The 25264-nt window shown below is 42.5% G+C and overlaps 1 long non-coding RNA gene across 3 annotated transcripts in view; it reads right to left on the reverse strand.

Annotated features, from left to right (window-relative positions):
* Positions 1 to 2285: 2285 nt before the first annotated feature.
* LOC121819871 (uncharacterized) overlaps positions 2286 to 25264 on the reverse strand; it is a 41247-nt gene continuing 18268 nt past the window's right edge. Inside the window, exons 3-5 of one of the 3 annotated variants that reach the window (XR_006060248.2) lie at positions 20471 to 20621; positions 7468 to 7637; positions 2286 to 4834 (exon numbers count right to left, since the gene is read on the reverse strand). This is a non-coding gene — a long non-coding RNA (uncharacterized LOC121819871). Of the gene's footprint in view, positions 4835 to 7467; positions 12756 to 20470; positions 20622 to 25264 lie in introns of all 3 variants that reach the window. The other 2 variants (XR_009601044.1, XR_009601045.1) reach the window with 2 other exon arrangements.

Below are 25264 nucleotides of genomic sequence, written 5' to 3' on the forward strand. Positions count from 1 at the left end.
AGACTAAGTGCTCTAATGTTGCCAATCTCCTTTCCCTTTCTTGACCCTACATTCTCCCCTAATTACTCTTACATTACTAGTTGCATCATCCTCTCCCATATTTTATCTCCTTCATCCTTGAAGGGAAAGAGAACTTTTGGTATAATAATACTTTCTTGTCTTCTATGGATGCCATAAAGAAGCTTTTAGTTCTAAGTATGCAACAGGCTCCTCCCAGGTTGCACTGAGTGGAACCAAGACTCTGGAGGGGAAAGAGAGGAGTATGAAAGGGAAATGAAAACAGAATGGACAAAACGGAGATGTTAAGATTATACCAGGCAACAGAATCTTTCCAACTGTGGCTGAAACTGCTGGTCATCTCATAACATCTGTTCTCCCCTTCTGAATAGAAATTTAAGCCAGGCACACAGAAGTTCTGCTAAAGAATCCATTTCCCAGCCTGCCTTGCAGTTAAGTGTGACCATGTGGTTAGGAGCTATCTCCCTGCTTATTTAATTTATATGCAGAGTACATCATGGAAATGCTGGGCTGTAAAAAATACAAGCTGGAATCAAGATTGCCGGGAGAAATATTAATAACCTCAGATAGACAGATGACACCATCCTTATGGCAGAAAGCAAAGAAGAATTAAAGAACCTCTTGATGAAAGTGAAAGAGAAGAGGGAAAAAGTTGGCTTAAAGCTCAATATTCAGAAAACTAAGATCATGGCACCTGGTCCCATCACTTCACGGCAAATAGATGGGGAAACAGTGATAGACTTTACTTTTTTGGGCTCCAAAATCACTGCAGATGGTGACTGCAACCATGAAATTAAAAAATGCTTGCTCCTTGGAAGAAAAGTTATGACAAACCTAGACAGCATTTAAAAAGCAGAGACATTACTTTGCTGACAAAGATCCATCTAATCAAAGCTATGGTTTTTCCAGTAGTCATGTATGCATGTGAGAGTTGGACTATAAAGAAAGCTGAGCACCAAAGAATTGATGCTGTTGAACTGTGGTGTTGGAGAAGACTCTTGAGAGTCCTTTGGACTGCAAGGAGATCCAACCAGTCCATTCTAAAGGAAATCAGTCCTAAATATTCATTGGAAGGACTGATGTTGAAGTTGAAACTCCAATACTTTGGCCACCTGATGCGAAGAACTGACTCATTTGAAAAGACCTTGATGCTAGGAGAGATTGAAGGCGGGAAGAGAAGGGGATGACAGAGGATGAAATGGTTGGATGGCATCACCAACTCAATGGATATGAGTTTGAGTAAGCTCCAGGAGTTGGTGATGGACAGGGAGGCCTGGCGTACTGCAGTCCATGGGGTTGCAGAGAGTCAGACATGACTGAGTGACTGAACTGAATGAGATTGGAGTAGAAGTGATAGGTTTAAATTTCTTGCTGTGCCCTTAAAGAGAAGACTTGTGTCCTTCCCTTTTTTCTTTCTCTGCTTTCTGGATGGGATGTGGACATTGTGGTGAGAGCTAGGGCAGCTATGCTGGGTCATACTGTATCCTCCTAAAATTTACATGCTGAAGCCCTAATTCCCAATGTGATTGTACATGAAGATAGGGCCTTTAAGGAGGTAACTGAAGTTAAAGGAGGTCAAAAGGGTGAGGCTCTAATCCAATACAGCTGGTGCCCTTATAAGAAGAGGAAGAGATCACTGAATCCTAACCACTAGACCACCAGGGAACACCCAATGCGTAGAAGAGATAGCTAGTGGGCACCTGTGGTATAGCACAGGAAACTCAGTTAGTGTTCTGTGATGGTATGAGGAGTGGGATTGGAGAGATGGTGGAAGGGAGGTCTACGAGGGAGGAAACACACATGTATATAGCTGATTCACTTCATTGTACAGCAGAAACTAAACACACATTGTAAAGCAATTATACTCCAATTGGAAAAAAAAAAAAAACCAAAACAGAAAAAAGAGGAAGAGACCCCAGGGATGTGCACACACACAGAAAAAAGCTCATGTGCAGACACAGCAAAAAGGTGGTTATTGACAAGTAAGGAAGAGAGGCCTCACCAGAAACCAACCTTGTTGGCCCCTTGATCTGGGACTTCCAGCCTCCAGAGCTGCAAGAAAATACATTTCTCCTGTTTGTGCTCCCCAGTCTGTGGTATTTTGTTGTAGCAGCCCCAGCAGGCTGATACAGACCATGAGATAAAAGTCACATGTTGAGGATAACAGGACGATAAGATTAGGAGGAGCCTGGGATAATGGTGGTTGTGAAGCTCTGGATCACCTTCTTGATTTTCTATATGAGAAAGCACAAACTTCTATGAAATCACTGTTATTTGGGGGTCTTTATTAAAGCATCAAAGCTTGTGTTCAAGCTAATACAGCAATAATCCTAGGTAAAAAAAAATGTTGGTGGTCAAAGTGAAACATTCCTATGTGGTAGGTTTCTAATTAGTTACAATGTTTAACTTAACTGTATGGTAATTTTAGTTAATAATTCATCAATAGTGAAGAAATCCTTTCAAACCAATCTTTTTTGTCTTGCGACCTGATTAAGATCCCTAACAGGGCACTGACTGAAGATAATTATTTGCCACAGGATGATCTCAACTAAAGATACATTCTCTCAGCTGCTATCCTTTCAGGGATGTCTGGTACATCTCTATAGTTACCCTGCTCTGCCATTTTCTGTTTGATAGAAAAGGAGATGGCCTTGAGGATTCAGAATGCCCCCTGGAAAAGGGCCAGGTACCCATGGTGTCTGTGATACTTCTGACTTGTAGACTCATGCAACCTCAAGAAATTAAGCAGAGTTGAAAAGTTGAAAATTATGCTCTATAACTGTTATCATCAGAAATGTCACAAAAAGAATTTATTACCATGGAAGAGATTTTGTGGTGAGCTTAAATTCATTATGCTGTTCGGTTATCACTGTTAAAAAAAAAAAGCTGAGTGTTTTAATTCAGTTCCTCTTTTTGCTTAGACTGTGTAGACACAGACTCTAAAAGTTATCCCTTAAACTTTCTTAAAAGCAACAAAGTTAATAGTCTGTAATAACTTTGCAAAGTTGATAGAAGGGATATGTTGAGATGATTTGTTTTGGTGTATGGAAACCTCTCCTATATCACGATTCTGAAGAATGGCTCGGCCTGTGAAATATTTATTGAGTGCACATGTGTGTGTATATAATACACTTACAGACTCTGTGTGCCATTTGTCTTCCACCTCTCAGAAGTCCTCTTCAGAACTGAGGCTACCTCTGCATTTGCTTATTTCCTGTGACATTTGCTATTTCTCTGCATCTGGCCCTGTTTCTTTCTCTCGGTTTACAATAACCATCCCACCCGTTAAGGATATATAGACAACCACCCCCCTCCAACTGCTAATACTGCTCTTCAAGTGTATGGCTCTATTTTTGCCGAGTATTTTCAGGATTCACAAAATCAAGTGTAAACTTTTAAATCTGTCAGTCTTACAGTGTGGGAACCTGACCTCTGATGTACAGGCTGTCTCCTATCCTCCCATCTCCAATAAGTTCCATCTCTCCAGCTTTATAAAAACATAAGTTATTGAGTGCCTATACATGCCAGATGTTATGTTAGCTTCTTTTGCATACACTGTCTCAGTGAATACTCACAGAGCAGACTCTGTTGATATTGTCTATCCAATATCATATACTCCCTTCCTTCTTGTTTACAGAACCTCGATTTTGTTTGCAGAGGAAATGGACTTTCTTTCCCACTTTCCCTTGCTGCTAGAAGTGACCATGTGACCAGCTGGCCAATGAATGTAAATAGAAGTATATTGATGGAGAGGGCTGGTTCTGGTACAGTGGCTGCTTTCCTGATAAAGAGGACAGAGACAGCTTTCCTTACCCCAACCTCTTCTGTCATCTTCCTTCCTGAAATTCGGATGCAATGGCTGGAGCTGTGGCAACCATATTGCAATGGTAAAGATGTCAGCCCTAACATCACAAAACTGCTGAAACTATGTTAGCAGTTGTCAACTTCCACAGTTCATATTATATGAAAAAAATCCAAACAACTCCTTGTGTAAGCCACTATAGTCAAATTTACAGTTAGTTTTAGTAATGGCATTCTAATTGGTAAAACTCACAATGATATTGGAGTTGGTTTTAGTTTTGTGCTGTCTAGGTTTTTCTCCTTTTCTTCCCCTTTACTGCATTGTAAGTCCATTTGTTTCTCCTCTGAGCTCTGTTTCTATGGATCACTTCCCTATCCAGTGGTTCTGCTTAATTCCATTTCCTTTTTGAGTTTTTACCTCCATGTCCGTTTTCTCCTGTAAGTCCAGCCTAGTGTATTAAGGCTTCTTCATCTAGTGTATGATGAGTTCTGACTCAGTCCACGGACAATAGCAATGCGGCTTCGGGGTCATTGTGGACATTCCTTCTTACATTACCTTAACTTTCACACAGACACACCTGGAAGATAGTGGAAGATAAGAGCATAGAGTTTGCCTGAAGTCTTTGAAAATTATCCCGTAAAGAGTAGTGATTTTCAAGTCCTATAAGTATTCTTGCAATGTTGCTGTTGGTTGCCTCCATTGTAATCATTTCTTCATTCTTCTTTGCTAGAAAAGCCTTTGCTGGGGTCCAGCCCCCGCAGGATCCAGGGGAACCCTCAGGAGAAACGGCATTGGCAAATGAATGAAAGAGGAAAGAATAGAAGCTGATATTCCTTGGTTTACACAGTAAAGCCAATAAAGTCCCAAGACAAGGGACTTGCTCTGTTCATGGAGCCCACAGGCACCCTCCCGGTCTCCCCAGGGAGTGAAGACGTAGAGCGCCTTCCCATTCAGGTCTTAGAAGCCCAGGCAGGAAAGTGAACGCAGAGAGCCTCTATGTTCCAAGGGATCAGCCTGAAAAAGAGAGTAAGAGAGAAAAGGAAAGAAAGAAAGACATGGGGAGACCAAGCTTCTTCGGTGAGCGAGGCCCATAACTTTATTTTCAAAAGGGACTTTTATACCTTGACTTGTACCTAGAGGGAAATGAAAGATGCAAGGTCATGCAGAATCAGCCCAAACACTCCAGCAGTTTTGCCCTTATCGAAACCAGGATTTTTCTGCATACCTTTCCCATAAACAATATTGTGTACATTATCTTCTGGCCTTGGAGGCCTGTGGATATTTTATGACCCTCTTTTTAATTTTATTTTAATTTTTATTTTTACTTTATTTTACTTTACAATGCTGTATTGGTTTTGCCATACATTGACATGAATCCACCACGGGTGTACATGCGTTCCCAAACATGAACCCCCCTCCCACCTCCCTCCCCATAACATCTCGCGGCTCAACCAAAAAACTTACTTTCCCTCAAAGTGTTTTTTCTTTATATTTCTAATCTATGTCAGCCTCAGAAATTATTAAACAGAGTTACATTTCTCACGGAGCAAAGGTACAGTGAGTTACAACAAAAATAGAACCAATTAGCTCAAAGGTCTGATGTGGCTAATTCCAAGGCTACACTTGTTTTTCTTACATTCCAACTATGTTAACTAATGCACTCCCAAGTGCGCAGTGGATAAGAGATATGGGAACTTAGCAGCAAGCATTCGCTCAACAGTGAAATCCTACACCAGCACTACTCTAATAGTTTTAACTCTTTGAAAGACTATATATTTTTAGGCTTCCCATGCCTCTCACAGTTAGGAGGCTGTGAATAATCATAAGTGTAGCTGCAAGAGTCTGGATAAACCTGTCAGGCAAGCTAGAATGCTAACAGGGGGTGTTGAATTGAAACACTCCTTTCATGCCCAAGAGACTTATTAGCTAGAGCCCTAAGTTGATTTTCTCCAGAGAAAGGTGGTCGGGGATAGCCCCCTGTTAATGTCAGAAGAGTTGGTGAAAGGCATAAAATAGTACGACAGACAGATTCTGGTTTTGGGGTAGACGCTTGAGCAGGTCTAGGGAGTCTCTCGAGTCCTGAAGCCTTGCTTATCAGGTCTCTTCCACACGACCTTGTCATGGGTGAGATCTCCCGTGCTGGCTCCTGGCAAGCCTTGATGTTTTTCAGTTTACAGGAAGAATTGTTTATGCTTATAGATTGAAACCCACACACAGCAATCCACCAGTCACAAGAAGTTATCTGTAATTGTTCAAAGAATCATCCTTCTTGCTTGTGAGTGGTCAATTTCCTGTCTATTCATGCACATAGTTCAACTTTTCACTTCTTTCTTTAACATAGCTATCATAGTTATCTTAAAGACACAGTGTGATAATTCTAGCATCTCTGAGTTGTTTCTATTAATGGCTTTCTCTCTTAACAATGGATCTTATAGAAACAGAGAATAGATTAGTAGTTGCCAGAGGCAGAGGGAATAATGGGGGAAAGGAGAAGATGGTCCAAAGTTACAAAGTTGGGGAAGGTATTCAAAATTTTCAATTTTGAGATGAATAAGTCCTAAGGATGTAACATAAAGACCGCCTGGTGATTATAGTTTTTAATGCTGTAGTATATTTTTGAAATTACTAAGCAAGATCTTAGAAGCTCTCATGACACGAAAAAAAATAGGAGGTGATGGATGTTAATTAATTGCGGTAATTGTTTTGTAATATATACATCCATCCAATCACCTTAAACTTAAACAATGTTCTATTTTAATTATATCTCAATAAAACTAGGGAAAACAAAAAATAATGTCTTTTCTTTCTCTCGCTTTTTTGTATCTCATCATTTCTCATTGACTGCCAGGCACTGCGTTTAAAGAACAGTAGTAGAAACAGTGTCAGACTTTATTTTGGGGGGCTCCAAAATCACTGCAGATGGTGACTGCAGCCATGAAATTAAAAGACGCTTACTCTTTGGAAGGAAAGTTATGACCAACCTAGATAGCATATTCAAAAGCAGAGACATTACTTTGCTAACAAAGGCCTGTCTAGTCAAGGCTACGGTTTTTCCAGTGGTCATGTATGGATGTGAGAATTGGACTGTGAAGAAGGCTGAGTGCCAAAGAATTGATGCTTTTGAACTGTGGTGTTGGAGAAGACTCTTGAGAGTCCCTTGGACTACAAGGAGATCCAACCAGTCCATTCTGAAGGAGATCAGCCCTGGGATTTCTTTGGAAGGAATGATGCTAAAGCTGAAACTCCAGTACTTTGGCCACCTCATGCGAAGAGTTGACTCATTGGAAAAGACTCTGATGCTGGGAGGGATTGGGGGCACGAGGAGAAGGGGACAACAGAGGATGAGATGGCTGGATGGCATTACCGACTCTGTGGATGTGAGCTGGAGTGAACTCCAGGTGATGGTGATGGACAGGGAGGCCTGGCATGCTGTGATTCATGGGGTGGCAAAGAGTCGGACATTATTGAGTGACTGAACTGAAGGACACGTAGTATTCAGTTCCAAAAGTGGGTGTGCCTCCTCCGTCAGGCCATTCATATTGGGGAACAGTCTGTCTGCTCGGTAGTTGAGCTGGATTGGGGCTCACTGTTGCTGTCATTCCCTCCAGTACATCACCTCACGTTCCTCCCGGGGTACACTGTCTTACCTTCTGTGGTGAGAGGCCTCGGGCACCAGAGTAACTTTTCCTGTATGTCTTCTCCACCCTCAGATTTCAGCAGTCTCTGTGAAGTCACCGTAGAAGGGTGCTCTTTTCCTGCCCCCGCCCCCTGTTCCTGCAGTGGACACTACTAGTGCTTGTGGCTTGGCGCTTGGCTCCTAATCAGGAGACAGGAGGAGATTGTCAATTGTCCTGGTCCACCCTTGATCTTAGGCAAGGCTGTGCCCTTGACCTTGCAAGTAAAGCCAGCAGCAGCAGACCTCTGCTTTGTACTGGTATGAGATCCAGGTACCAAGAGATTTTCCTGTCCCTTCTCTAGGGAAGATGGTTTTGGTTTCTGTCCTTCCCCTAGAAGTAGAGCATCTCTGCCTGGTTTCTGGGGGGCAGGAAGGAGGCTTTCAAACACTTTCCTCAAAGGGAGATGGGGTTTCCTTCCACCCCTTCCCACTCCCAACATGGCACTCTGGAGGTGAGCTAGTTCCCCTGTGTTTCCCCCAGCAACATAAGGCTTTTGCTTGAAATGGCAGAAACGTTGGGAGAGTGTGCAGTTGTTTTACCCTGTTTCCAGGGGTGTCTAGTCATTTCCCACACACATGGGCAACTGACGGATACACTCTCTGGTCCCCTGCCCTGTCCTCAGTCCCCGTGAATACCTGTTGGAGGCTTATGGAGAAAAAACTTAAGAGTGAATGCTCACCTTATATCTATAGCTTCCAGTTATACTGGCACACTAGTGACTCTAGGGCTTTGGGAATTTCCTAAAATTTTAGCTTGTTTCTTTTGACTCACTTCTATGGCAACCACCTCTTCTCCCCGTGTCTTGCTGAAAATGGAACTGTCTATGTATTTTGTTTCTGCTGGGAGAATCTTTTCATTTCTTTAAAATTCCATTTCTTTGGTTACCTTGAGACCTCAGCTCTCTGATGGATTAAGTTATGATTTTATAGATATTCCAGATTTTTCTCATTATTAGTATTCTTGTGGGTTTCTACATCCTAAGTAAAAATGGAACTTTGAGACATTTATCAGTTTTAAATTTAAAGTTCGTCTCAAATCTGACCACCTTTCACCATCTTTACTGCTTCTATTCTGATCTCATCTATCATCATCTCATGCTCAAATTATTATAAATTTATTTAATCAGATAAGAATCACTGCTTTTACCCTTGTTTTTCAGGCAGTCTTTTCTCAACATGTTGGCCAGACTAATCCTGTTAAAACACAAATCAGATCATGACACTTTCTTGCTCAATATTCTCCAAAAAATCCCCATCCAAAATCAAAGTCGTTTGAAGTGCCCTCCAGGGCCTTCCATGGCCTGTCCTCACTTCCTACTGCCCTCCACCTTGTTCACGCTGCTCTAGTCACTTGGCCTGCCTGCTGTACTCTGAACAGGTCAGTCATGTTCTAACTCTGAAGCCTTTGCAATGGCTGTACCTGCTCCTTGAATCTCCCTGCCCGCAGGTCTCTGCATGATTATCCCCACATCTCCTTCAAAGTCTAGGCTCCAGTGACTACCCTGACAAACTATTTAAATCACTGCCCACTCCCTCCCCACAACACCAGTCCTGCTTTCTCTGACCAACTTTTTTTCTTTTGTCACCTTTATCACTTTCTAACATACTATGTAAATTACTTATATATTATGTTTTTATTTATTTTCTCTCTTCCTCTGCTGGATTGTTAACTCTGCAAGTAGAGGAATTTTTAAGTGTTTTGTTTTTTGATACATCCTGCTGCTGCTGCTGCTGCTGAGTTGCTTCAGTCATGTCCAACTCTGTGCGACCCCATAGATGGCAGCCCACCAGGCTCCCCCGTCCTTGGGATTCTCCAGGCAAGAACACTGGAGTTGGTTGTCATTTCCTTCTCCAGTGCATGAAAGTGAAAAGTGAAAGTGAAGGCCCTCAGCTGTGTCTGACTCAGTGACCCCATGGACTGCAGCCTACCAGGCTCCTCTGTCCATGGGATTTTCCAGGCAAGGGTACTGGAGTGGGTCGCCATTGCCTTCTCTGTTGATGCATCCTAAGTACCTAGAACTACACTTGAAACATAGTAGATGCTTATACAAGTATTTGCTGAATAAATGAATTAATTGCAGGCTTATTTGTGGGTTGACTTGTTGAAGGCCGTCTCCATATCTATCCCTGGGACACTGGATGACGAAGTATTGATGTCGCATATCATAAGATCTGTAACACAATACAATGTGCAAAACGAGAGCGCATGTGCACAAAAGCATAGTTCTCATTTGGCAAACTACACGTACATTCAAAAACACATATAACATGCCAGAATGGATGGTGATGTGGAAGACAGTTAAAAGGTTAAAAAATAAAGAAGAAAAAACAAAATGGAAAGGAGGAAAAAAACGGAAGGGACTTTCCAAGGACAATTCTAACAATGCATCATGAAATGAGAAATGTGAGCGAATTCCACACTAGGGATGTGAGATTAAAAAAACAATGCACTTCAGTAATTTTGCTAACTCAAATTGTCCATCCCCGTCACAGATCAGCTCAGAGATGGTTTACTGTGATTTCACTCCTCAAGTGGGGAACTGCATGTTCAGGTTGGGTAAATGACACAGGAGTTAAGCCTGAGAGGACTTAAGACTACGATGCTCTGTGCCTTGCTCAGGGGTGTGATGCCTCTTGTCCGCAAGTTGGCTGAGTCAGCCAACTCTGCAGTTGGTTTACTCACATTCTGTAGCTTGTCCCAAGACCCACAGGGTTTTTGCCCCGAGCATTCACTGTTTCTCTTTCTCTCACATCTCTTACCAGTAAAATGTTATCAATTCCAATAAAGAATTCTCATTTAAATTTCTTTTTGCTGCTTAAAAATGATGATGGAGTTTTTGAGGGTTTTGAAGTTACGAACAAAGCTAGAGGAGGTGACAGAATTCCAGTTGAGCTGTTTCAAACCCTAAAAGATGATGTTGTGAAAGTGCTGCACTCAATATGCCAGCAAATTTGGAAAACTCAGCAGTGGCCGCAGGACTGGAAAAGGTCAGTTTTCATTCCAATCCCAAAGCAATGCCAAAGAATGCTCAAACTATTGCACAATTGCACTCATCTCACGTGCTAGTAAAGTAATGCTCAAAATTCTCCAAGCCAGGCTTTAGCAATACGTGAACCGTGAACTGTCAGATGTCCAAGCTGGTTTTAGAAAAGGTAGAGGAACCAGAGATCAAACTGACAAAATCCACTGGATCATCAAAAAAGCAAGACATTTCCAGAAAAACATATATTTCTGCTTTACTGACTATGCTAAAGCCTTTGACTGTGTGGATCACTACAAACTGTGGAAAACTCTGAAGGAGATGGGAATACCAGACCACCTAACCTGCCTCTTGAGAAATCAGTATGCAGGTCAAGAAGCAACAGTCAGAACTGGATATGGAACAACAGACTGGTTCCAAATCGGGAGAGGAGTACGTCAAGGCTGTATATTGTCACCCTGCTTATTTAACTTCTATGCAGAGTACATCATGAGAAATGCTGGGCTGGAGGAAGCACAAGCTGGAATCAAGATTGCTGGGAGAAATATCAATAGCCTCAGATATGCAGATGACACCACCCTTATGGCAGAAAGTGAAGAGGAACTCAAAAGCCTCTTGATGAAAGTGAAAGAGGAGAGTGAAAAAGTTGGCTTAAAGCTCAAATTCAGAAAACTAAGATCATGGCATCTGGTCCCATCATTTGATGGCAAATAGATGGGGAAACAATGGAAACAGTGACAGATTTTATTTTGGGGGGCTCCATAATCACTGCAGATGGTGACTGCAGCCATGAAATTAAAAGACACTTACTCCTTGGAAGAAAAGTTATGACCAGCCTAGACAGCATATTAAAATGCAGAGACACTATTTTGCCAACAAAGGTCCATCTATTCAAAGCTATGGTTTTTCCAGTAGTCATGTATGCGTGTGAGAGTTGAACTTTAAAGTAAGCTGAGTGCCAAAGAATTGATGCTTTTGAACTGTGGTGTTGGAGAAGACTCTTGAGAGTCCCTTGGACTGCAAAGAGATCCAACCAGTCCATCCTAAAGGAAATCAGTCCTGAATATTCATTGGAAGGGCTGATGTTGAAACTGAAACTCGAATACTTTGACCACCTGATGCAAAGAACTGACTCATTTGAAAAGACCCTGATGCTGGGAACGATTGAAGGCAGGAGGAGATGGGGACAACAGAGGATGAGATGATTAGATGGCATCACCAACTCAATGGACACGAGTTTGAGTAAACTCCAGGAGTTGGTGATGGACAGGGAGGCCTGGCGTGCTGCAGTCCATGGGGTTGCACAGAGCTGGACACGACTGAGAAACTAAACTAACTTACTGAAGTTACCTACCTACACAAAGCAATGAATAAATGAATATAACAAATTCCAAAGAGGACTGTCGTAAGAGGCATTAAACTGAAAGGGCTCAGTCCCATGTGGTTTATATAATCTGGAGTTTTCCTGGAATAGAGCTTCACATTTCTCTGAACAGGAGACATAAGAATTTCTATGAAACAATCTTCTTCTGGTCTGCATGGGACAAATATTTTGCTTCCATTAATACTTGAGCAAGTTCTTATCTTGTCCAATTTTGGGGGGTTGTTAGTACTTTGCCTTTTTTTTTAATATCAAAAAAAATCTACAAGAAATCATCTACCACCTTCCAGAAAGAGATACACAGAGGAGAGGTGGCTAGAGAATTGAAGAAAATCTCTGCTATTTAAGAAACAGAGCAAAGCCTGGTCTGGGGCTGTATCACCTATGTGTGAGATTCATTCAAGGCAGACCCACTGGGAAATGAGTCTATTCTCTGAAGAAGAAACAACCAGAAAAGTCACGGGTGAGCTCTGAGAGTAGACTGGGAAACAGGACTGAATCAAAAGACTTTGCCAGTGAAGCTGGCGACAGGAAATACAACTCATTCACAGGGAATGGGTTGAAAGATCTCCAGCGTTTCTTTTGCATGGAGCTCACAGAGCAAGTCTTCCCGAGGTTTTCAGGATAAAGGGGCCAGAAACATATGGATTAAATTTTCTCAGAAACTCAGATGTCTTTCACAATAAAGTGGAAAACTTTTCTGAAAATACACACCAGAGGTTACCCTTGGTCTGCAAACCTTCCGAACGTGTTTTGCTGATTTTAATAACTAAGGGAATTTATAGAGGTGACTGTGTTCTGAGCTCTAATAATAAATAATAATAAATGGCAACTTGTCAACCTCCTAGGTGAGTTCCCCGGACTGAGCGTGGCTGGCCAAAGCTGGAGCCCTGTAACCTGGAGAGAAAAAAAATTTTTTTAATGGAGGTTTTTGCTTCTTCTTCCTGCTCTCATGACCTCTGTTCCCCTCTCTTGTTGCCCAGAAAGGGCGTAGGGTGTACCATTTACAACGGAGGGCAGATTCCTGAAGTGAGGGTAGGTCATGGGTTTGTTCAAAGCTGTTTCCTCATGAATTTACTTATCCAGCCAACAAGTATTTATTGAACACTTACTATGTGTCAGGCAGGCACTTTTCATGAGCTGGTCATTTTCCCTTCTCTGTGATGAGGAGTGTATTCATTTCTTAGGGCTGCTGGAACAGAGCACCACAGACTAGGCGGCTCGAATGATAGAAATGTATCAACACCGTCTCACAGTTCAGGGAGCTGGAAGCCTGAGACTAGGGTGTTGTCAGGTTTGGCTCCTTCCTTCTTTGACTCTGTTCTGTGCCTCTCACCTGGCTTCTGGTGGTTTTCTGATGATCTCTGGTGTTTTTTGGCTTGTAAACATTACCCTTATCTCTGCCTTCATCTTCACATGACATTCTCCTTGCATGCATGTCTTCTCCAAATTCCCCCTTTTTATAAGGACACCACTTGTACTGGATTAGAGTCATCCGAATGGCTTTATTTTACCTTGATTACCTCGTAGAGACCCTATCTCCCTCTCAGGCACTGGGTGAGGATGCAACATACGACTTTAGCAGGGACACAATCTAACCCTTAATGTGGACTAAATGATATCAGACTGGCTGCCTGTTTCCCTTTTATCCATCCACCCTTTTAGCTACAGAGGTGCAGCTCCTTTGCTCACTGTGCTCCCCCAACCTTGGGATCCAAGGGTCCCCAGTAACTCTCAAGGAAGTAGAAAATCTATCTAGAAAGTGCATTTGGACCTAGGGATCTCTTTAGTAGCTTTCTCAAAAGACTATGATAAAGAAACTACTTCCTGATTTGATTTAGGAAACTAACGGGCTATATGGAATCCTCCTTCCTCTTCTAAGACAGGAGACGGAAATACACAGCTGGGTGGCACTATTTCCCCAATGTCCTGGACTAGCATCATTATTTTGTATTGAGTAAAATATGATTTAAAAATAATTCTCTTTTCCTCTAATCAACAAATCATTACAATTCAGTTGGGTGTTGGTGGTTTAGTCACGAAGTTGTGACCAGCTCTTGTGACCCCATGGACTATCGCCCACCAAGCTCCTCTGTCCAGGGGATTTCCCAGGCAAGAATAGTGGATAGGTTGCCATTCCCTTCTCCAGGGGATCTTCCCAACCCAGGGATTAAACCCATGTCTCCTGCATTGCAGGTGGATTTTTTACCACCGAGCCATGATTCAGTTGTGGGGGAAGACGCAGAGGTGAATTTAACAATAGTAACACATTACTCCAGAGAAGGCAATGGCAACCCATTCCAGTACGCTTGCTTGGAAAATCCCATGGATGGAGGAGCCTGGTAGGCTGCAGTCCATGGGGTCGCTAGGAGTCGGACACGACTGAGAGACTTCCCTTTCACTTTTCACTTTCATGCATTGGAGAAGGAAATGGCAACCCACTCCAGTGTTCTTGCCTGGAGAATCCCAGGGACAAGGGAGCCTGGTGGGCCGCCGTGTATGGGGTCACACAGAGTTGGACATGACTGAAGTGACTTAGCAGCAGCAGCAGTAGCAGCAACACATCACTCAAGGGAAAGAACACTATTCTAAAGTATTATTCTCGTATTTCTTCAACCAATGTTAGACATTTGTATTATACTCATGTAATCAGGGAACTTTATTTTAGTTTTTAGAATCAGAGAGTATTAAAGCTAAAAGTGTCTTTAGAAATCAACTCATTGAACGTTTAGATTTAACTAAGGAATCTATGTTTCACTAAGGAGAGAGGTTTATTCAAGGCTACAGCCAGGCTAACATTTGCCATGTGCTGGCATGTGCTAAGAACTCTCCATCAGCGTCTGGGTTCTCTACGTGGTTAGTATGCAGTGGAGCTGAGACGGAACACATGGACATGGCCCCAGAGCCAGACTCGTAACCGCTGCACAAGAGTGGCTTAGTGGCAGAGGCTTTGCAGCCAGGCCTTCTGAACACCATCTAGTGTTTTTCCACAATCCCTCCCTGCTTCCTATCTTGCCGTGCTCTATCTACACTCTGCATACAACTGCAAGAACAAATCTCTGACAAGTGCAACCCTAATCAGAACCTTTTCTGCTTACACTCCTGCAATCTCTTGCTGACCAAGAGGCGGTACAAATTCCTCCCTGATCTACTGAAGGCCCGTGATGGAAATTTTTAGCTTTGTTTCTGAATGTTCCCTGTGTGCACCACTAAACTCTTCAGCCAACTTGACCACAAGCTCTCCTCTACAACAGGCCTGTCTCTTCTGCCCTTGCCCAGGCTGTTTCCAGTGCCGGGACTGCCCTCCCTCGTTTTAAGCTAGAATAGTCTCAATCTTTCCTCTGCGTACCTCTTCTTATTCTTCTAACAGATGTAATTTCCTGGGTCCGAGGCTGCTGGTTGTCTGTCAATATCCGTTCCCCTTCTTCTAGAGGAAGAGGTTCTGAGGCTTAACTAGGCAGACAGATCCCTGGAAGGAAGATGTTTCCTAGCTTCTCTCCTGACTTGGTGTGGCCATGTGATTGGTTTTGCCCAATGATCTGGGAGCAGAAGCAAAGTGTGCAGTGATGATCACAACCCAGAGGATGCAGGGACCCCCTTCTCCTCTCCCTCATACGGCACGAAATGCAGATCCAGTGGATGTGGTGGGGTGCAATGCCATCTTCAATTAAGCAGCTGAAGGCAATGCCACAGTGATTGCAGGGCCAGGATCTAAAAGGAGCCTGGTGTCCAACCCAGTGGAGCTGGTATATCACTCTGGGGCTGCCTATGTTTGGACCATTATGTGTGAGAGAGAAGTATTGCATCTTGTTCAGACCACTGTTTGGTTTTCATGATTTTGGGGTCTCTTCTTTATAGAAGCCCACATCATCCAAATGAATGCATTCTTGTACCTTCCCCCTGCAGCCCCTGTTTTTTTTCCCTAGGACACATTCTCCATTTACACATAGCAGAGAAAACATGGGATTTTAAGTTGGATATCCCCAGCTTGAATTCTAGCTCCACCACTTATCAGCTGGGTGACTGTGGAATAGTGATTTACCCTCTCTGAGCTTCAGTGGCTAACTTTATTTTTCTGGGCTCCAAAAGCACTGCAGATGGTGATTGCAGCCATGAAATTAAAAGATGCTTGCTCCTTGGAAGGAAAGTTATGACCAACCTAGATAGCATATTCAAAAGCAGAGACATTACTTTGCCAACAAAGGTCCATCTAGTCAAGGCTATGGTTTTTCCAGTAGTCGTGTATGGATGTGAGAGTTGGACTATAAAGAAAGCTGAGTGCTGAATAATTGATGTTTTTGAACTGTGGTGTTGGAGAAGACTCTTGAGAGTCCCTTGGACTGCAAGGAGATCCAACCAGTCCATCCTAAAGGAAATTAGTCCTGGGTGTTCATTGGAGGGACTGATGTTGAAGCTGAAACTCCAATACTTTGGCCACCTTATGCAAAGAGCTGACTCATTTGAAAAGACCCTGATGCTGGGAAAGATTGAGGGCAGGGGGAGAAGGGGACGACAGTGGATGAGATAGTTGGATGGCATCACCGACACAATGGACATGGGTTTGGGTGGACTCTGGGAGTTGGTGACGGACAGGGAGGCCTGGTATGCTGCGGTTCATGGGGTCGCAAAGAGTTGGACATGGCTGAACAGCTGAACTGAATTGAACTGAGCTTCAGTCTCCTTACTTGTAAACCTGGAGCAGCTTTCCATGATTCCAAACAGCCTCTCGAGATGATTATCATCAGGCTTCAGGGATCCCATGAGTCACTCTCCTCCACTACAGGAAAACACCAACCACAGAAACCAGAATGTTCACATCTGCTCCTCAGCACCCTCTCCCACGAAGTACGCTGGAAATGCTGACATGCTCTCCTGCTCTCCCTGGGCTCCCATCTGGGCAGAGTGTTGCCCCTCTGTTTGTAGATGTAAGGCTATGATTCACCCGTCCTCTATCCAACTCTTTGGAATTATAATTCCCCAATGATGCTTAGAGTTACAAGGCACTTCAAGGCTGTGTGATCAGATCTTCTCTATCACATCAACAGGGTCCTGCAAGAACCAAGCTTGTCCACAGCCAACCTCACCAATGATCTTCTTGCCTCTATGAAGGATCTCCACTGTGTCACATTGCAGCTTGTCCTGTTTTTCAACAGCACACTCATAATAATCTTCTTTTTGATGTTTTCATCCTGTGCCATTTCTGTAGGCCTCATCACTTAGAAATGTTATACACAGGATGGGATAATTCAGTGGCTGTGCCCCATAGAACATGAATCTTATTCCTTATATACATTCTCAACAGTATTATTTGGAAGGAACTGATATATTGATACAATCCTTCTTCCTTCACTACTCACATATGGCTAGTGTTTTCCAAGTTTATTTTGATGAAGCACCTCCTTCAGTAAGTGGTTTCTGAGCGTGCAACTCCCAACATACACATGTGTACATGTGTGCTAGGTCACCTCAGTCATGTCTGACTCTCTGTGACCCTATGGACCATAGCCCACCAGGCTCCTCTATCCATGGAATTCTCTGGGCAAGAATACTAGAGTGGGTTGCCATGCCATCCTGCAGGGGATTTTTCTGGCCTAGGGATCAAACCTGTGTCTCTTACATCTCCTGCATTGGCAGCCAATTTCTTTACTACTAGTGCCACCTGGGAAGCCCCCAATATACACATATTTATTATGTAATGATATATGTACTACTGCATTAATGTATTATAAAATAAAACACATATAAAGATAGATAGTAAATGAGATAAGAAATGTAGAAGTGGAAGTTCATCTATTTTCTAGCCACATACCAAAAGACCATCTCGGCCATGCCTGAGCTGCACATCTCTCTTTGGAAACCTTTGAACTACACATGATGATTTTCCTCTCCAGTATGCAAGCTCCACATGAGGGCAGAGAGCCTGTCTCTTGTTTTCTGCCACGTCCCATGATTTAGAACAGTGTCTGGCACTCAAGACACATTCAGTGAAATGTTTGAGACACATTCAGTAAAATGTTTGCTAAATCAGTGAATGATTCCCAAACCTCTATGTATAGCATAAACTCACTTCCAACTGTCTACCAGACAGCTTTACCTGCATCTCTGTAGCTATTTTAAACCCAGCATATTCCAAGCTGAGTTCTTCTCTTCCTACCACATAATGTCTCTGTCCACCAAAGCATCATCTCTTTTGTTTCTCTTCCTACTTTACACCTACCCCCATCTGGCTAAACCCACTGGAGTTAAACACAATCAGCCTGACTGAGCTTACTTGAGACCATATTATTTAGCCACGAGAAAGAATTTGTGTCATTTGGAAGAATATGGATGGATCCTGCAGGCATTATGCTAAGTGAAACAAGTCAGAAAATGACAAATACCGTATGATCTCATATGTGAAGCCTAAAAATGCCAAACTCAGAGAAATAGGGCAGAGATCCCAAGAGTCAGGGGCAGCAAGAATATTGAAACTTGTATCTCCTGGATCTTAATTTTGCACTCTTGGCAATGCATGGTGATCAGAAATGGAGGGGGTTAGGAAGGAAGATACACAGAGCTATGTAAATATGGAGTAATAATCTTTTCTTTCTTTCTTGAAAAAGAAACCAAGATGTATCCATTTTAAGCTCTCTGTCCTTATAGTTGTTGGATTATCCACTTAATTTATCATCAATGCTGGCAATAAAAGCTTTTAAAAGTAGTTTGGAGCTGCCCAGTTTGAAGCCACATCATAAAATCTTTCATTTAGAAAAGCGAGAGAGTAGGATGGTGGTTGACAGTGGCTGGTAGGTGGTGAAAATGGGGAGATGTCAGTCAAAGGATACAAACTTCCAATTCTACGGTGAACAAGTTCCGGAGAGCAGCTTGGTGACTGAGGTTAACAACTTTGTATTGTATACTTGAACGTTGCTAAGAGAGTACTCAATGCCAAAATAAATAGTAATTATGCACTAATGATGAAGGTGTTAACTAAGGCTGCTGTGGTAATATTTTCAGAATATATGTGTATCAAATCAACATGGCACACCTTAAACTTATACAATGCTATATGTCAGTTAAATTTCAATACAGCTAGAAAAACATTTGAAGATCATATATCGCTTAGGTGAGCATCACAATTGCCTGGCAATCCTAACATGTCTGCCACCCAATTTGCTCTCTCAATATTGCAGCTACTCATACTCCCCTCACCCACCCACCACTGGCCTCTCAAAATTCCAGCATCCCTTCTAGTAATACTTCCTCACTCTCAGCTGGATAGTTTTCTAAGAAAGTAAAGCCAACCAGAGAGGACTCCTCCTGGTAAGACCAAGCACCTGCGCACTTACATTCTGTCTTCCTTCCTCTTACAACAGGTGGGACAGAACCTATTCCAAGACCAGTTCCTCCACTACACACTGCATCCCATCCTCCTGCTTAGTCCTACGATTTGCTCCTTTTTCTTCCATATCACTAGTTTTCTGTTCTCTACCGGATAATTCCCATCTGTACATAAATATGCTATGACAACAAAACAAGATTGAATTGCCTTAACCTCTCGTCCCCATCCAGCTCTACTCCATCTCTCTCTACTCTTCTAAAGCCAATATTTTTCAAAGTGTCATCAACAGGCCTTCTCTTCACTATCTCAGCTCCCAGCATCCTTGTGTTTTCACCATTTTGCCAAAACAGCTATTGTCAAGCTTGCCAATCATCTCTGTCTCACCATGTCCAGGGGTCAACCCTCAGATCTTACTTTACTAGACCTCTCAGCATCACCTAGCATAGAAATGCCTTCCTTCCTTCTGAAAATAAGTTTCTTCATTGGTGTCTGGAACACCATCCTTCAAATTTCCTTCACTGGCATCTCCTCCTCAATCTCCTTCACTGGCTGCTCCTTCTCCAGTCAACTGGTATCATCTTGAGTGAACAAGGGGCAGCCCTGGACCACCTTCTCTTCCCAATCCATGTTCAGCTCCCCGGTGACCTCATTCAATTTCAAGACATCAAACACTTTCAAATTTTTATCTCCACCCAAACCTTTCCTAAGAGCTCCAGATCTGTGTGTCTAGCTGGTTTTCCATATTTCCCCTTGGATGTTTAACAGGCTTTCCAAGTAAAGTTTGTCTGAAACAAAATGCTTGGTTTCCTCCTCCATTGCCTTAAAACCTGTTCCTTCCCAACAGTTCCCAATCTCAGTAAAGAGCACTAATATTCACCTATTGTCTCAGATGATGAACTTATGAGTGATTTTTAACTTTTTCCCCCCACATTCAATCCATCAGCAAATCCTGATTTTTCTTCCCTCAAAAAACCAAAAAAGATCCCTACTTCTCCACACTCTCAGGGCTACAACCCACGTCTCAGCCATCATTTTCTTTTGCCTGGACTATTCTTTCCATTCATGCATCTCTCAAATTCATTCTATACTCCACAACCAGAGTAACTTCACACCAACAGCAAAAACATAAGTCAGGTTATGTCTCTCCCTTACCCAACCCCATCCAGTTGCTTCCTTCCACATTTCAAATGAAATTCACACTCATTGTCATGGTGGCCAAAACTGTAAGAATCCGCCCTTGCCACCCTCCTTTAACCTGAGACTTAACTTACTGAGCTTCAGCCACACTCACCTTCTCAGTGTTTGTCAGATAAGACCCCTTGTTCCAGTCACAGGTTCTCTACACCACTCTTCCCGCCACCTGGACATATCTTTCCTTCCAGATCTTCACATGGCTCCTCTGTGCTCTCATATTGTCTCCTTGGAGAATCATTCCTTGGCTCCTGCATAAAATAAACATCATGTCCCAACTTTTTAGCAAGCTATATCTGTTGCCATAAGGCTTATCACAGTCTGAAATTCCACCATCTCTTTGTTTATTTATTTGCAGCCTCTTCTGCTCGGGCTTTTCCTACTTTGTGTAAAGCCATAACCCCAGTGCCTAGATTAGTGCCTGCTACATAGTAGGTTTTCAATAAATATTTGTTGGATGAATTTAAATATTTACTCAATTACCCAAAAGACACTAGGGAGAGTCATTCTTGTCTCTTTCTGCTCAAGCTGGTCCCCTCTCCAACCCCCCACCACGGTTCATCAAGTCCTTTAGAAGCTGCTACCCCAATGTCTCTTAAATCCCTCCTCTCTGTCACAGCTGCACTCATTCTGCAGGGCTCTGTCATCTTTCAGCAGCTCTACTGAAGCAACCTCTATGGCTGGTCTTCCTAGCTTCCCCACATTTCTTTCCCCAAGGACAGCAGAGGAAACGCAGAGTCCTAACCACTGGACCACTGCAGAATTCCCCAGAGAGGCCTTCTAAAAACATCAATTCTATCATATCTCTCTTCTGCTTGGGTCTTAAGTATCTCCCTTCACCTGAAGAAGGAAATCAAAACTCCTTAGCTGGACATGAACTGATATCTGTTCACATTTCCCATCTCATTTCAGGCATCCTTTTCTCTGTTGTACCCAAACTACCTGTAGGTCCCAAACAGGCACGTTCTTTACACCATTCCCTGTTTGAGTACATTTCCTTTTCTTCACCTTGCTAGTTGCTACTTATCATTTGAAATTCAGCATGAAGTTACCTCTTTGAGTCAGCCTTCCTGATTTCTCTAAGCAGATGGTTTTATTTTTGCCTCTGTGCTCTCAAAACACCAAACCTGCATAGCATTTCCTGTTTTTTTTTTTTTTTACATGAATGTCTCATTCAGTCACCTCTTTATTCAAAAGATCAGTTCTTACTGAGTAAATGCTATATCCTAAGCTCTATTCTAGGCACTAAGGATATGGTTAGGTATAAAAAGGCAAAAATATTTGTTCTCAAGAAGCAAAGGGGAGACAATGAAAGAAGATAAGCAAAATATACCCAGGGTGGTTAGATGATGATAAGTGCAGTGGAATAAAATAATTCAGGAGGAGGCATACGGAGGCTTGAGGTGGGAACTGCAGGATTGAACAGGCAGTCAAGGAAGGCATCTTTGAAATGACACTTGAATAGCGGCCTGAAGAAGGTGAAGAGTGTGCCTCTTGGACCTCTGCTGAATAAGCATCCTGGCCTATGGAATAGCAAGTGGAGAACTCTGAATGTGGGAGTGGGTCTGTCCTGCTTTAGAAAAGGCCAGAGTTCTTGGAGCACAGTCAGCAAGGGTTGGAGACAGGAGCCAGACCAGAGAGCAGGAACAGAGCGCTAGGTGGTTAGAGGGGATGAGATGCCAGACATTTGAATCCCTATGCCACAGGATCCCTCTGTCTAATGTTTGGAGGATGGAGGGCCAGGGTGGAGGCAGGGAGACTGGTTAGGAGGCCTCTGCCAGTATCCAGATGAAAGGCTGTCCCATTAGCCTGGGAGTGACATGAGAGCTGGGACAAAATCCCATTTATGTTGGCAACCCCAGCATGGAACCAAACACATAACAGCAGGGACTCAAGGACACTGACTAAATGAATGAATCAAGTTGTTCAATCAAGAAACCAGAGCTCCTAGAGTCATCACTGTTTGTTTTTCTAGGACAAGATATTGCAGGATTTTGTTTCCAGTGGGTAGGCTTTATTTTCTGTTTTTCCTAATTGAATAGCCTGTAGGCCACATTTTGAGGACGGTGTGGGTGTTTGCCTGGGGGCCAACTAGACCACTGAAGTCTGACAGTGAAATTGTTTTTTAAATTACCTTTGGACATCTGAAATTTGTTTCTTAAAAAGATCGGTAAAAAAAATTACACATTTCTTCAAGGCAGGCTGCCTTAGGTAATCAAGCTCCCCCCAACCAAGACCCCAGGAGCATCGTAGAATACAGACAAAACTTGCTTGGAATTTAAGTCAGGCCTCTGACTACCAAAACCCATTATTCTGGTTCTAATTTAAGGATCAAAAGGAAAATGCATTTTAAAAATGATTTCAAAATAATATTTAGATAAGATCATTGAGAAGGATTCATGAACCTGTGATTCATTTCTCTAAGAAAATGAAATACACAGTTAGGTGTCAGAGGGACTCGGTAGTAAGTGACTCATTAGTTCAGTTCAGTTCACTCGCTCAGTCATATCAAATTCTTTGTGACCCCATGGACTACAGCACACCAGGCCTCCCTGTCCATAACCAACTCCCGGGGTTTACTCAAACTCACGCCCATTGAGTCAGTGATGAAATCCAACCGTCTCATCCTCTGTTGTCCCCTTCTCCTCTGCCTTCAATTGTTCCCAGCATTAAGGTCTTTTCAAATGAGTCAGCTCTTTGCATCAGGTGGCCAAAGTATTGTATTTTCAGCTTCAACATCAGCCCTTCCAACGAATATTAAGGACTAATTTCCTTTAGGATGGACTGGTTGGATCTCCTTGCAGTCCAAGGGACTCTCAAGAATCTTCTCCAACACCACAGTCCAAAAGCATCAATTCTTCTGCACTCAGCTTTCTTTATAATCCAACTCTCACATCCATACATGACTACTGGAAAACCATAGCCTTGACTAGATGGAACTTTGTTGGCAAAGTAATGTCTCTGCTTTTTAAATGCTGTCTAGGTTGGTCATAACTTTTCTTCCAAGGAGTAAGCATTTTTTAATGTCATGGCTGCAGTCATCATCTGCAGTGATTTTGGAGCCCCCCAAAAAAAGTCTGACACTGTTTCCACTGTTTCCCCATCTATTAACTATGAAGTGATGGGACTGGATGCCATGATCTTAGGTTTCTGAATGTTGAGCTTTAAGTCAACTTTTTCACTCTCCCCTTTCACTTTCATCAAAAGGCTCTTTAGTTCTTCTTCACTTTCTGCCATAAGGGTGGTATCATCTGCATACCTAAGGTTATTGGTTTTTCTCCCATCAATCTTGATTCCAGCTTGTGCTTCCTCCAGTCCAGCGTTTCTAATGATGTACTCTGCATATAAGTTAAATAAGCAGGGTGACAATATACAGCCTTGACGTACTCCTTTTCCTATTTGGAACCAGTCTGTTGTTCCATGGCAAGTTCTAACTTTTGCTTCCTGAGCTGCATATAGATTTCTCAAGAGGCAGGTCAGGTGGTTTGGTATTCCCATCTCTTTTAGAATTTTCCACAGTTTATTGTGAATCACATAGTCAAAGGCTTTGGCATAGTCAATAAAGCAAAAATAGATGTTTTTCTGGAACTCTCTTGCTTTTTAGATGATCCAACAGATGTTGGCAGTTTGATCTCTGGTTTCTCTACCTTTTCTAAAACCAGCTTGAACATCTGGAAGTTCACAGTTTACGTATTATTGAAGTCTGGCTTGGAGAATTTTGAGCATTACTTTACTAGCATGTGAGATGAATGCAATTGTGCAGTAGTTTGAGCATTCTTTGGCATTGCCTTTCTTTGGGATTGGAATGAAAACTGACCTTTTCCAGTCCTGTGGCCACTGCTGAGTTTTCCAAATTTGCTGGCATATTGAGTGCAGCACTTTCACAGCATCATCTTTTAGGATTTGAAATAGCTCAACTGGAAGGCCATCACCTCCACTAGCTTTGTTCATAGTGATGCTTCCTAAGGCCCACTTGACTTCACATTCCAGGATGTCTGGCTCTAGGTGAGTGATCACATCATCGTGATTATCTGGGTCATGAAGATCTTTTTTGTACAGTTCTTCTGTGTATTCTTGCCACTTTTTCTTAATATCTTCTGCATCTGTTAAGTCCATACCATTTCTGTCCTTTATTGAGCCCATCTTTGCATGAAATATTCCCTTGGTATCTCTAATTTTCTTGAAGAGATCTCTAATCTTCCCCATTCTACTGGTTACTTCTATTTCTTTGCACTGATCACTGAGGAAGGCTTTCTTATCTCTCCTTGCTATTCTTTGGAACTCTGCATTCAAATGGGTATATCTTTTCTTTTCTCCTTTGCTTTTGGCTTCTCTTCTTTTCACAGCTATTTATAAGGCCTCCTCAGACAGCCTTTTTATCTTTTTGCATTTCTTTTTCTTGGGAATGGTCTTGCTCCCTGTCTCCTAAATAGTGTCACAAACTTCCATCCATAGTTCATCAAGCACACTATCAGATCTATTCCCTTAAATCTATTTCTCACTTCCACTGTATAATTTTTAGTGATTTGATTTAGGTCATACCTGAATGGTCTATTGGTTTTCCCTACTTTCTTCAATATAAGTCTGAATTTGACAATAAGAAGTTCATGATCTGAGCCACAGTCAGCTCTTAGTCTTGTTTTTGCTGGCTGTATAGAGCTACTCCATCTTTGGCTGCAAAGAATATAATCAATCTGATTTCGGTATTGACCATCTGGTGATGTCCATGTAGAGTCTTCTCTTGTGTTGTTGGAAGAGGATGCTTGCTCTGACCAGTGCGTTCTCTTGGGAAAACTCTATTAGTCTTTGCCCTGCTTCATTCTATACTCCAAGGCCAAATTTGCCTGTTACTCCAGGTGTTTCTTGACTTCCTATATTTGCATTCCAGTCCTCT

The sequence above is a fragment of the Ovis aries genome, chromosome 6 (assembly GCF_016772045.2).
Source record: "Ovis aries strain OAR_USU_Benz2616 breed Rambouillet chromosome 6, ARS-UI_Ramb_v3.0, whole genome shotgun sequence".
Lineage (NCBI taxonomy): Eukaryota > Metazoa > Chordata > Mammalia > Artiodactyla > Bovidae > Ovis > Ovis aries.